The following is an 11,376-nucleotide window of genomic DNA, read 5'->3' as shown; positions in this document are numbered from 1 at the left end:
AACATTGTTTACGCTAAAGCACAGTTTTAAAAATATTGACGAAAAACTTAAAAAAAAATCTCTCCCATCTCCCTCCCAAACCGGACGCTCAAAATGGTGTAACTTTTTACTGAACAATATGTGGACCATATAGAACATTTTGGTGTTGGAGGAAAACTTTTACTTTGGATGTTTGGGTTAGGCCTTTTTTTGGACCAATTATACTATACTACCTCCGTAACTTTGGAACCATTTATTTTAGAAAGATTATGCATAGGGCCTTTTTTATTTCAAATTTAATGTAGAACAATTTTGTATAGAAGGTGATTCATGCTAAACCGCACAGTTTTAGAAATATTGGCGAAAAACTTAAAAAACTACAAATTTACCGATTTCTCCCCCCTTTACCCACCAAACTTGACGCTCAAAATGGTGTGACTTTTTTCTGGACAGTTTGTGGACCATATAGAACAATTTGGTGTTGAAAGATAACTTTCACTTTGGATGTCTGGGTTATGCCATCTTTTGGATCAACTATACTATACTATTTTTCGCACTGTTTTTAACTTTTGCGTTGTAATGGTGACAATCCTTAACTTTCGCGTTGACATTGTGACGACAATATGAGCAATGAATTACAACAAAAGTTTTGACAGTTTTGTGGTTTGAAAGTAGTTAGAATTTTTAAATGTCAAAGTTCTAAAAATTTTATAATAGAAATGAATTCCATTGACGAAGAGTTACAGCTTTTTTTATTTGTTTATCGTAGATAAAATATTGTATGAAACTGTGCGTGAAGTACTTTTTGAGAACTTACGCGATATATTATAGCACTTGCTCCGTTGTTGCTCGTGCTCTAAAAATCGCGTGCGTTCGCAAAAAGCATACTTCACGAACTCTTTCATAAATAACTATTATTCTGACATTTTTATTTTGATCATTACGTTTATTTTGACACTCATAGCCCCGAATTAACTATCTAGTCACTTGTCAAATGAAGGAGAACACAAATTACTACATTTTATTACAATATTCTACAATATATAGGTCATTACATATTTTATTACGAGTTTATGTAGTGTGTTAAGATTTGACAGGAATTTTATTACTTTTTTTATCTTTGAGTTCTTTGAATTGGTGCTGAGTTGATCCACCTGTCTCTATTTTGGGTAACACTGAGATTCAAGAAGATTTTTCAGTATGAGTGTTGCGCCACAGCGGAGATCTTAGGCGGATACTCAATCTGCATGAGGTTACTGTGGTCGAACAGATGTGAATAGATGTGACCTATTTGTAGGCGAAGATTATATTGCTGGTATCTTACACCAAGTAGAAGAAGTTGGGTCGTAATTGATTGTTGAATTTCTTTCTGTTTTATTTTAGTTTTTTTCTTATTATACTTACCATAAATTGAGAATTAGAATATACAAAACAATTAGCAGGCCTACAACTACTAGGGCGGTCCGGTAAGTACTTAGCCTTCAAAAGAAAAATAAAAATTTGGGAAAAGTGGCGATTTATTTTTGAACGTAGTCTCCTTTAAGCTCCATACACTTGACCCCACGATTCTTCACCTTCTTGAACTCGTCTGCAAGACACTTTTCTCGAGGTCTGCAAGGTAGGCTTCCGTGGCGGTGATGAACTTTTTATTCGACTTGAATCTCTGACCAGCGAGTGACTTTTTCAAGTTTGGAAACAAAAAGAATTCGTACAGGCCCAAATCTGGAGAATGCGTAGGATGAAACAGCAGTGAGTAGTCTATTACGACCAATTTAGCCATGGCGGGCGATGGCAGAGGTGTGAGCCGTTGTCATGGTGGAAGAGATTTTTGCTTCGACGATTGGGGCTGTTTTTTTTTTCTGAAATTCGGAGTCGAATCAAACCAATAATGCGGCATCTTAATGCCCTATGATCGTTTTGCCCTTTCCAAAAAGTGAATATAGATCACACCTTGTGAACCTCAGAAAATGGTGGTCATCAGCTTTCCGGCTGATTAGACAGTTTTGGCCGTCCACGGAGCAGATTCGCGGGATGACGTCCACTGTATCGACTATTACTTGGCCTCTGGTGTATACCAATGGAACCATGTTTCGTAGATGCTTATAAAACAATGTAGAAACTCATTTGGATTACGCTTAAACAACATCAGACATTGATCTGAAGTTGTCTCATGGTTGCGTTTCTTGTTCAGAGCTATAAAATGCGGCAGTCATCGCGTCGACAGGCATTTTGCCCAGAATTTCGTAAAGGATATGACCAACGGGATCTTTTGAGATGCCTACTGTCTCAGCTATCTTACGCACCTTCAGGGAGTGGTATACCAATACGCGATTGTGAATTTCTTTCACGTTATCCTTGTAGTTGTAGCCGTTTTTGGGGTACCTGGGAGTGATATCAAAAATCGACGTACCATCACGTTGAAACTTAAACAAATTTCTGACGGTTTCCATCGACAGATAAGGGTCACAGTTTGCAGAATTCAAGCGCTTTTTGATTTGTCTCTGGGATTTTCCTTTTTAAAACAAGAGTCGAATCACTGATTGATTTTGCTCTTTTTTCATTTTTTTTAATCCACAAACACACTTGCTTACACACACGGTCAAAACAAAACTATGAGTACAATTTGGATGATATTTTGACACAGACCGTCTACAAGAATGTATGTATTACACGATGGTAGCTTTCTCTTGTGACAGTGGCGCCATCAAGTGAAGAAAAAAGAAAGAAAGATAGACCAAGAAGAAGATGGAATGACAGCGTATAATATGAAGACTTACAAAAAAGAAATATTTAAAATTAGGTAGAAAAAGCTTTGGACAGAAAGCAATGGAAGGAAGTGGTCACGAAATGTATGGAAAGCCTATAAGGAATATTAAGTGTTTTATAAAAATAAATGTAATATTTTATATAGTATAGTAGTATAGTACAGTCAGAAAAATGAAAGAATACCCATGAACGATCACATCAATCACACAATCACTTATTTTGTATTTGCTTTCTTTTTCTATAACAAACGTTTGTTATTTATAGAAAAAGACAGCAAATACAAAATAAGTTATTATTGTGATCGTTCATGGGTATTCTTTCATTTTTCCGACTCTATATAGTATTATATATGTAATAGTAATTGTAAGGAAATATTAAATCTTTCAGTCCTAGGCCTTCAAGGCCTGCTGAGCTTAACAGATAAATAAGTAAATAAGTTAAAAACATGTTCTTGAAAAAAATCTTGGTGATTATCTCTAACTATTGCGTTAATGATAAAGGTGAAGTAAAAAAATGTAATATTAGTATAAAAAAAATTACTAAGACTAAAAAGATCTTGTGTGTATATTATATTTTGTTATCCTAAAGTTTTCCTATAATTGCCAAAAGTACTTCTCACTTGGTTTCCTTTGCTGAGTTTTTAAATTTTTAATTTCAATAAAAACTAATTGCACCTTTTTGGTTGTTAAAACAACCGCAGTGAAAATTAAACAGCTGCCTACACTCAGTCAGAGAGAGAAAGAGAGAACCGTCCATTCAAATTTTCGTGTTTCAGAACCATAAATAATTCATGCAAACGGTAATCTAAATGAGAAAATAGAAAAAGAGTTGTAGAAGCGTGTCTATATAAAAATATAATGGTGTTAGATTGTAATTATTTTCTATGTTGCTGTTTTAATTATATATTCATGTATAGAACAATACCTCGACGAGCAAACAATAGCTGCGAGTCTGACTTACTTTTTTTTTATTTCCGGAGTTTAAATAGTAGATCTAAATGAATCAAAGCACGAATTTTTTACATGAAGTTAAGTTTTTTTATTATGGTAAACATAATATTAAGTTCTTTTGGGGATATACCTAGGTACTATATACGATAAATTTAATTACCTTCAATATTTAAAATTACATGATTTGAATTATTACGCTTTTAAATTACTATAAACTTTAAATTATATTGTACTCCAATTTTCTCGATATATTTATAGTGCAGCCGATATGTGAAACAATTGTGCATTTAATTGTGCAATAATTCTTATAATGTTTGCACGAATCTGCCGCACGTAGGTACATGTGAAGATAAGTTATGCATTTATTACAAGGTAATTAGTATAATTAAGTATTTTCGACGCGAAGTAAGCCAAAATTTTACCAAAAAAATTAATTTATTAACGTTTCGACGCCCAAGTCGAGTGTCGTTGTCAAAATACAAAATAATTTCGACTTGGGCGTCGAAACGTTAATAAATTCATTTTTTTGGTAAAATTGTGGCTTATTTCCCATCGAAAATATTAATTATAAAAATGCCACAAGGAAATAGCTTCAGAACAACAGTAATTAGTATAACTAAAAAGTACAAAATATTTCCTAAAAAATATTTTTATGCTCTTTTCAATGCCGGTATTACCTTTTTGAAAAATTAATATATACAGGGTGAAAGAATAAAAAAAACAACATATTTTTACATAAAAAATTAGCAAAAACACAACTTCTGGTAAACCGATTCTTCCGGTTCAGGAGCTCGATATTATACATCAAAACAGAACCCATATACCAAATTTGGTTGAAGTCGGACTTTTGGAATAGGCACAGAAATGCAACAGGCATAGTCTAACAATAGATTTTGATAATGCGCAGTGCAAAATTACTAGGAATTACACATAATAGGCGATATTTACTTCATATAAAATTGGAAACCAAATTCAGAAAATATTTTTAATTCGTAAAATATAGGGAATTTTTTTTATTACAAAATATGAGGGTGTCTAGAATGATATTAAAGTCAAATAAAAAAATAACAAATTAAAAATTGAAAATATTTCTGAATTTATTAAAGAAAAACATACACTTAGGTCAAAATTTACCCCCTTGGTCATCCGAAAGTTAAACAATGGAAGCGGAGACTTTTTCATGAACTTTTTGTTATTTCTCATACGAGGTAGAAGTACGTACCTAATTACAGTATATTACGTAATGTCTACTATTTCTCTTCATAAGTCATACATATCTGTTTGAAAGGAGTCTACCTACACATTTTTAATAGAATAGGAAACTAAGTATATTTATACAATTCACAGATTTACTGTGACGGAAGAGCGTGGCAAATATTTTTGTGTGTGAAAGCGTTTGAATAGACAAAGTGTGAATAAATATCAAAAATCTGTAGGACGTATTAACGCCTTTCTGACGTATACCAGTTAAGAAAACAAATACGGAAGGTCGGAAAATTTATTAAGGCATTCTATTATTAACTTTGACATATATTTAAAAGATGGAGCTACTTGTCATGTCCAATTTTTGATAGGCGTTCACATTAGCTACAGGGCTCATGTTAGGACTTTATCCTCTACTTGTATTATGACTCGTTCTGCTTACTTCTCATTTGCTGATGTCATTGTCGTAATCGTTTCCTACTTCTTACAGTAATTTTCTTGCTTATGTTCTGGTAAGCTTCTATTTAACACACATAGTAAAAATCTTCCATTCAGAATTATTTATATCTGGTTAAGTGGTTTGTTATTGAACAAATTAATTAGAATAGTATAACAATAGCAACCTATAGTTGTACTCTCTGGTAAGTATAGTATGAATGTTATCATTTATTAATTCTATTAAAAACCCATACATTTTAAATATGTATGGGAGTAAACATCGACGTTTCATAATTTTTGTCTCAAATCAAAGAGAAAAGACCAGTGGCGGCTCGTCAGGGTCGGCAGGGTCGGCAGTGCCGACCCACACATTTACGGACACATTATATATTTTTTAAATATTTAATTTAATCGGAGTTGATGATATTTGTTTCCGTGAAATAAAAAATATATCTGTGAGATAATACAGATTAAATTTTATTCATTGTTTTTAAAAGAATTCGATCCCGATACGTTAGTTAAGTGATCCCAGTGCGCTGCGCGTAAGGGACTTTTCAAATTAATGATCCTATAGCCATGCACCCGCACCCGTTTGCGATTGTGTGAATTCTTATTATAAAGCCCGGCACGGCATGCCGTCCCCAGATCGACAATTTGCTTATAATAAGAAGCTATGGAATATTAGCCGATAGGCAACCAATTATACATTCCCCGTATTTATTTGAATGGCAAGTACGGCAGCGGATACCTCTGCCGAGCGGTGATCTGCAAACGTCAGAAAGGCACGTACGTAGCCACGTATTGCCTTGCTGGCGCGCCCGGGATAAAATTATGAAAGAGGTAAGTAGTTTTACGTTCGTTTAATTATTATTGATATTGTAATTCTTTTAAGTTGTTAGGAATTACCATTTAGGGAACAGGATGTATCGGAGCATTCGTTAAATGAAGTTAATTATAGAGAACAAATAAAATTGTTTAACAAATACCATCTGAAATTTTCTAATTTATTTTCTGACTCGAAGAATATAGCGGCATACCTAAAACAGCACAGAATGAAAGAATCAATTGGTAGTTACATTTTGATCCTTTTCGGTAGAAGTAGACGAAACTTCTGATAGAGGTAACATGTCATTCACAAGTATCAATAAAATTGTTCTTCGATACGCGTTACGTCTAATATTTATGAGAGGTTGTTAGGTTTTCAGACGTGAGTAGAAGCCATAAGACAGAATATATTTTTGGTGTTTTAATTTAAAGGACAGATTAAAATTTTTTGATATCAAAAATAAATTGGTAAGGCAAATTTCTGACGGGGCTGTCTTGATGTCCAGTGAATTGTATGGTTTCCGGACAAAAGTTAAAACAATTGCACCAAGCAAAACTATTATTTACTCACTGTTATAAGTCATTGACCTATTTGATTATTCAAAATTTAAAAGTTACGCCGAAGAATTTTCAAAATATCTATTAGAAAAGTTCATTAAAAATTATCCATCATTTTTTAATCAAATAAAATAAGAAAATGTCTTAACAGTTTTATACTCTGATTCAAATATTTTCGGAAGGTGGGATAAGTTACAGACTATGTATAATTTTATATACTGCAATTCATTAGGTACAACAAACTGTTCCCGAAATTAATAAATTATTGTGCTCAAATGTGGGCAAATTCTGTCTCAAATGAACGGGATTTCTCTTGTCTCAAAAGAGTCAAAACGTATTGTCGAAACACCATGAAACAGGAGAGAATGTCAAACTTGTCTCAAATGTCGATAGAAAAAAACTTTTAAAATCCCTCCAAAACAATAATAAATTTTACAATTACGTTATAACCCATTTTGCTACTTCGAAAAAACATAGACTAGAGTTAATTTATAAACAGGTATAGTTTCTAAATTTATAGGAAAAAAAAAAAGAATGTGTGTACTTTGTACGCACGTAAGAAGTTATACTTCTAAACAGTTCCTCTACTACTTTCCAAAAATTTTTATTAAAAAATACCAAAAATTAAAAAAGTAAAAGAATAAAACACACATAAACACATTGAAAAATGCCACAAATTATTTCTGAACAATAATTGTTGCCAAAAATTTTAATTAAATACGTATTTTCTGAAAACAATTATATAATAATATATTTACAATCATAAAATCTATAAAAAAAAATTAAAAAAAATAACAACTAGCTTGGGGCTTGAACCCACTTCACGTCTATCGCGCCGTACGAAAGTCGAAGCGATTTCCCACTGCACCACATTCGCGTATACGTCATGTGGGAATATACACAAACTAAACGTTTACACCATAAACTTTTTGACATTTTGTTTATTTATATGAATTTAATCAAATTGACAAATGTTTTGTCAACTGTTTATTTATATGACAAAATATAGAGCAAGAAAACGATATATTAGATGAAGATTTGTAGAAAGTTTGTTCGTAATCAGATTATGTAAATTAAAGCATTGCCTACTAACTACATTATTTTTTTTTACATTTTCCAAATAGTAGTTAGTCCAAATATGAAGATAATTTTTTATTGGAATACAACTGAAACATTTAGAATTACGTATCTGCGGCTTTTTAAAACTATTTAAAAAGTCACTATAATTATAAATTTGATTTTATTTCTGTCCTCACAACAATAAAAACTAATATATACAATATTTTTGTTTACCGATAACCTCCATATTGAACAATTATTGACAGATAATTTCAACACCCAATCAGAGCCCGTATAACGACTAATACCATACTGTCGGTGTGCCATGCGCGCAGATTAATCAAATTTCACCCTCAATAAAATCGCGCCTAAAGAAGTATAACTTCACAAACAAAAAAAAACAAAAAAAAAATAAAAAAAAAAACAAAAACCAAAGATCTCCTATGAAATTGAAGCCTTCGGAGACAAAACCTTGCCGACCCTGTCCCTAAAGCCACGAGCCGCCACTGGAAAGGACCATTTATACCTAACAGTGAGTAGATAAAGAGACGGACAATCACCAGGACCTAATGAAGTGCATGGTGAAATTTTAAAGCTATTAGAGGCACACCAAATGGCAGCTCTTAGCAGGCTAACGAATTTAACAACATATATAATAATATGAATGAGACTTCTTACTTACCAAAAGACTGGGTACTATCAATATTCATGCCACTTCCTAAAAAAGCCAACGCTATAAAATGTGAAGAATATAGATTAATTAGGTTGGTGAGACATGTACTTAAAGTAATCCTTAATATCACTCACTTGCACATATACCTCAAATTAGAACACCTGAGTGAAGTTCAATTTGGACTCAGATCAGGACTCGGAAAGAGGGAAGCACTTTTCAGTTTGCAAGTTCTAATACAGAGAGCCAGAGATATCAACTGCGATATGTATAAATGTGTCATTGATTTCGAGAAGGCATTTGGCAAAGTGGCACATGAGAAAAAAAAACGATATCTTAAAAACATCAGGACTCGATGGTAAGGATATAAGACTGACCTCAAACTTCTCCATCATATGGATATCTCCAGTATAAAGCAATAGTGACGTTCAAAAATGAACTTTCCGACATCTTCATAGTGGGATAGGGGTTAGATATGGTTCCATACTGTCACCAGCATTATTTAATATATTATACTCGGAAAACATCTTTAAAGAAACCTTGGATGAATCAGAAGACGGTTTGCAAACTCATAAATGTCTGTATTAATAATCCTCTGCATTAGATATGCATACGATACAGTATTTCTGGCAGATAGTGTGAAGGAGCTTCAAAGGATGATGGATAATATTGTAGAAACATCTAACAAATAAGGCCTAAAACTTAATTATTGTAAGAAGACAAAAATAATGATCATTAATAAGAATACCAACAAAAACGCCTATACGATAACTTGGACATATGTGAGAGTATGAATATACTTTCAGAAGGTTGTGGACTGTAATTATTAGGATTGCTAGGTTCAGGTTTAAGTGGGAGTATAAAGTATAAGGTTTCATACAGACAATATTAATATGTATATAAAGTTTTACCAAACTGTGAACGTTGTAGATCACTAGAGCTGTGGTCACACACGAATTGATTGTTCTCGTAGCACGATTTGCGAAATCAGGTATAGCGTCACTCTCGAATTACTGTTCGTCACGTAACGTAACACGTTATTTAGTTTTAGCCCAAAAAAGTCTGGACCGTCCAGAGTGAAGAAATCAGTGGTACCGACTTTTCCGTGGAACGGCTGATGAGAGAGATATTGCTCACGTGTGGCGAGAGGCACGAGAGAGAAGCTCACCCTTTGGCGGGTGTCGGAGAAGAGACCAATTCTCAATCCCAAATTGTCCACATATTGTCTGTCTGTAAGGGTGAGTAAAAAATAGGAGGAATGAAATGGTACTATCGAACACGACTGGCTTGAGATTTATTTAAAGTTAAGGGTTTTAATAAGAGACTAAACACAGTAAAAAATATAATAATATTTTTGACATGTGAAAATTGAAAAACGCCCATATAGCAATAACGATACACCGTTAAAAACAATGGAGAAAGTAAGCTATTCAGGCTTCAATATTAACGATACTTGAGATCAAAGCTACGAAATAAAAACTCGCACTAAAAGTGCCTTTTAATTCTCTTTTAACGGTCCTAGGAAATTCTGTGCAACTTATATTTAAACATCAATATACGCATAAGAATTCTAATATGTTACGTCTCTAGTGTCCTCCTCTTATGGTGTAGAAAGATGGAGTCTTACAAAAGATGCCATAAAACGATGAGAGCCATTTGAAATGTGGTGCTACCGACGTATATTTGGGGTCTGATATATACAGTACACAACTAAAAGAATTATTCTTCAGAGTCTAAGAAAAGGCAAAGAACACTTCTACAGTTACGGTTGACTCTACAAGGCAAGATTCAGTCTAAGACATAATACTGGAAGTAGACGTGTATCCTGGCTGGCCAATCTTAGGAAGTGGGTTGGTCTGGCGTCAACATTTCGAGTTGCTGTAAATATAATAAGATGATTCAATCAGATCCAAACATTACTAGAACATAGGCACGTTTAGAAGATCGCGTGAATAAAATTTTACAACTTCCATTTTACAACCTAACCTTTGGATCGAAAGTTCCGAATGGTAGTTAGTTCGAATCTCACCAGGGTCAGGAATTCTTTCATTTATTATAAATTAATAAATAAAAATAATTTCTGTCCTTGTGGGATCGGTACTCACCGGAGGGACCGCAGACGTTCGGATACAATTAGCGTCTCTTTGCAAAGACAATGACGTCGACTTTGCAAAGTAACAAGGCATTTACTCAACACACACATACTACACATTACACCTGAGTTAGTGATAAGTTATACAATTACGTAGCTGAAGGTTCTAGTTCTAAACCAAGGCCAGAATCAGAGAAAAAAACTTTTGTTTTATAATAATAAATATTAAAATATTCTATAACCTAAAAAGTTGTTGATTTTTTTTTTCTGAACAGTAAAAAATCGATGACTTATTGTAGATAAGATCCATGTCTAAAACTTTATTATTGATCTGACAACATATTTATTTGAGAAAATTGAAGTCACGTGGAATAAAAGCCATATCCTCCTGCTATCACTTGTAAGGAAAGCTGCGAAGCGGTAGCAGTAAACAATACCCTGATATCTATTATGAAGGAAAATGTATCTGCTAAGTCATTGCTTTTATTAAGGTCAACCTAACATTCCAGATGTTGCCCAATCCACCCGTCTTTTATCTGTGTTCGGTATCAAATATATAATATTATTCTAAGCCTATTATTCCACGTCAGTGTAAAAGCATTTGCTTTTTTTGCCGTCTCATATTCTGAATAATATTCGCATTTTTTTGGATTCCGTTTTAGCGTTTTAGTATTTTTCAAGGGGGATTTATTACCTGTCAGTTTTGTCAAAATACCATCCAGAATTTCATTATGTAAACAGTGAATAGAAACAAGATACAAACGAAAAACATTTCTTTTAAATGTATTTGACTCTGCTTTGGTGCGTATGTGTGCGTGTTATGGCTGCGTGTGGAA

Source organism: Diabrotica virgifera, chromosome 4 (assembly GCF_917563875.1).
Source record: "Diabrotica virgifera virgifera chromosome 4, PGI_DIABVI_V3a".
Lineage (NCBI taxonomy): Eukaryota > Metazoa > Arthropoda > Insecta > Coleoptera > Chrysomelidae > Diabrotica > Diabrotica virgifera.
The sequence above is the reverse complement of the archived record's forward strand: the minus strand, read 5'-3'. Positions refer to the sequence as shown.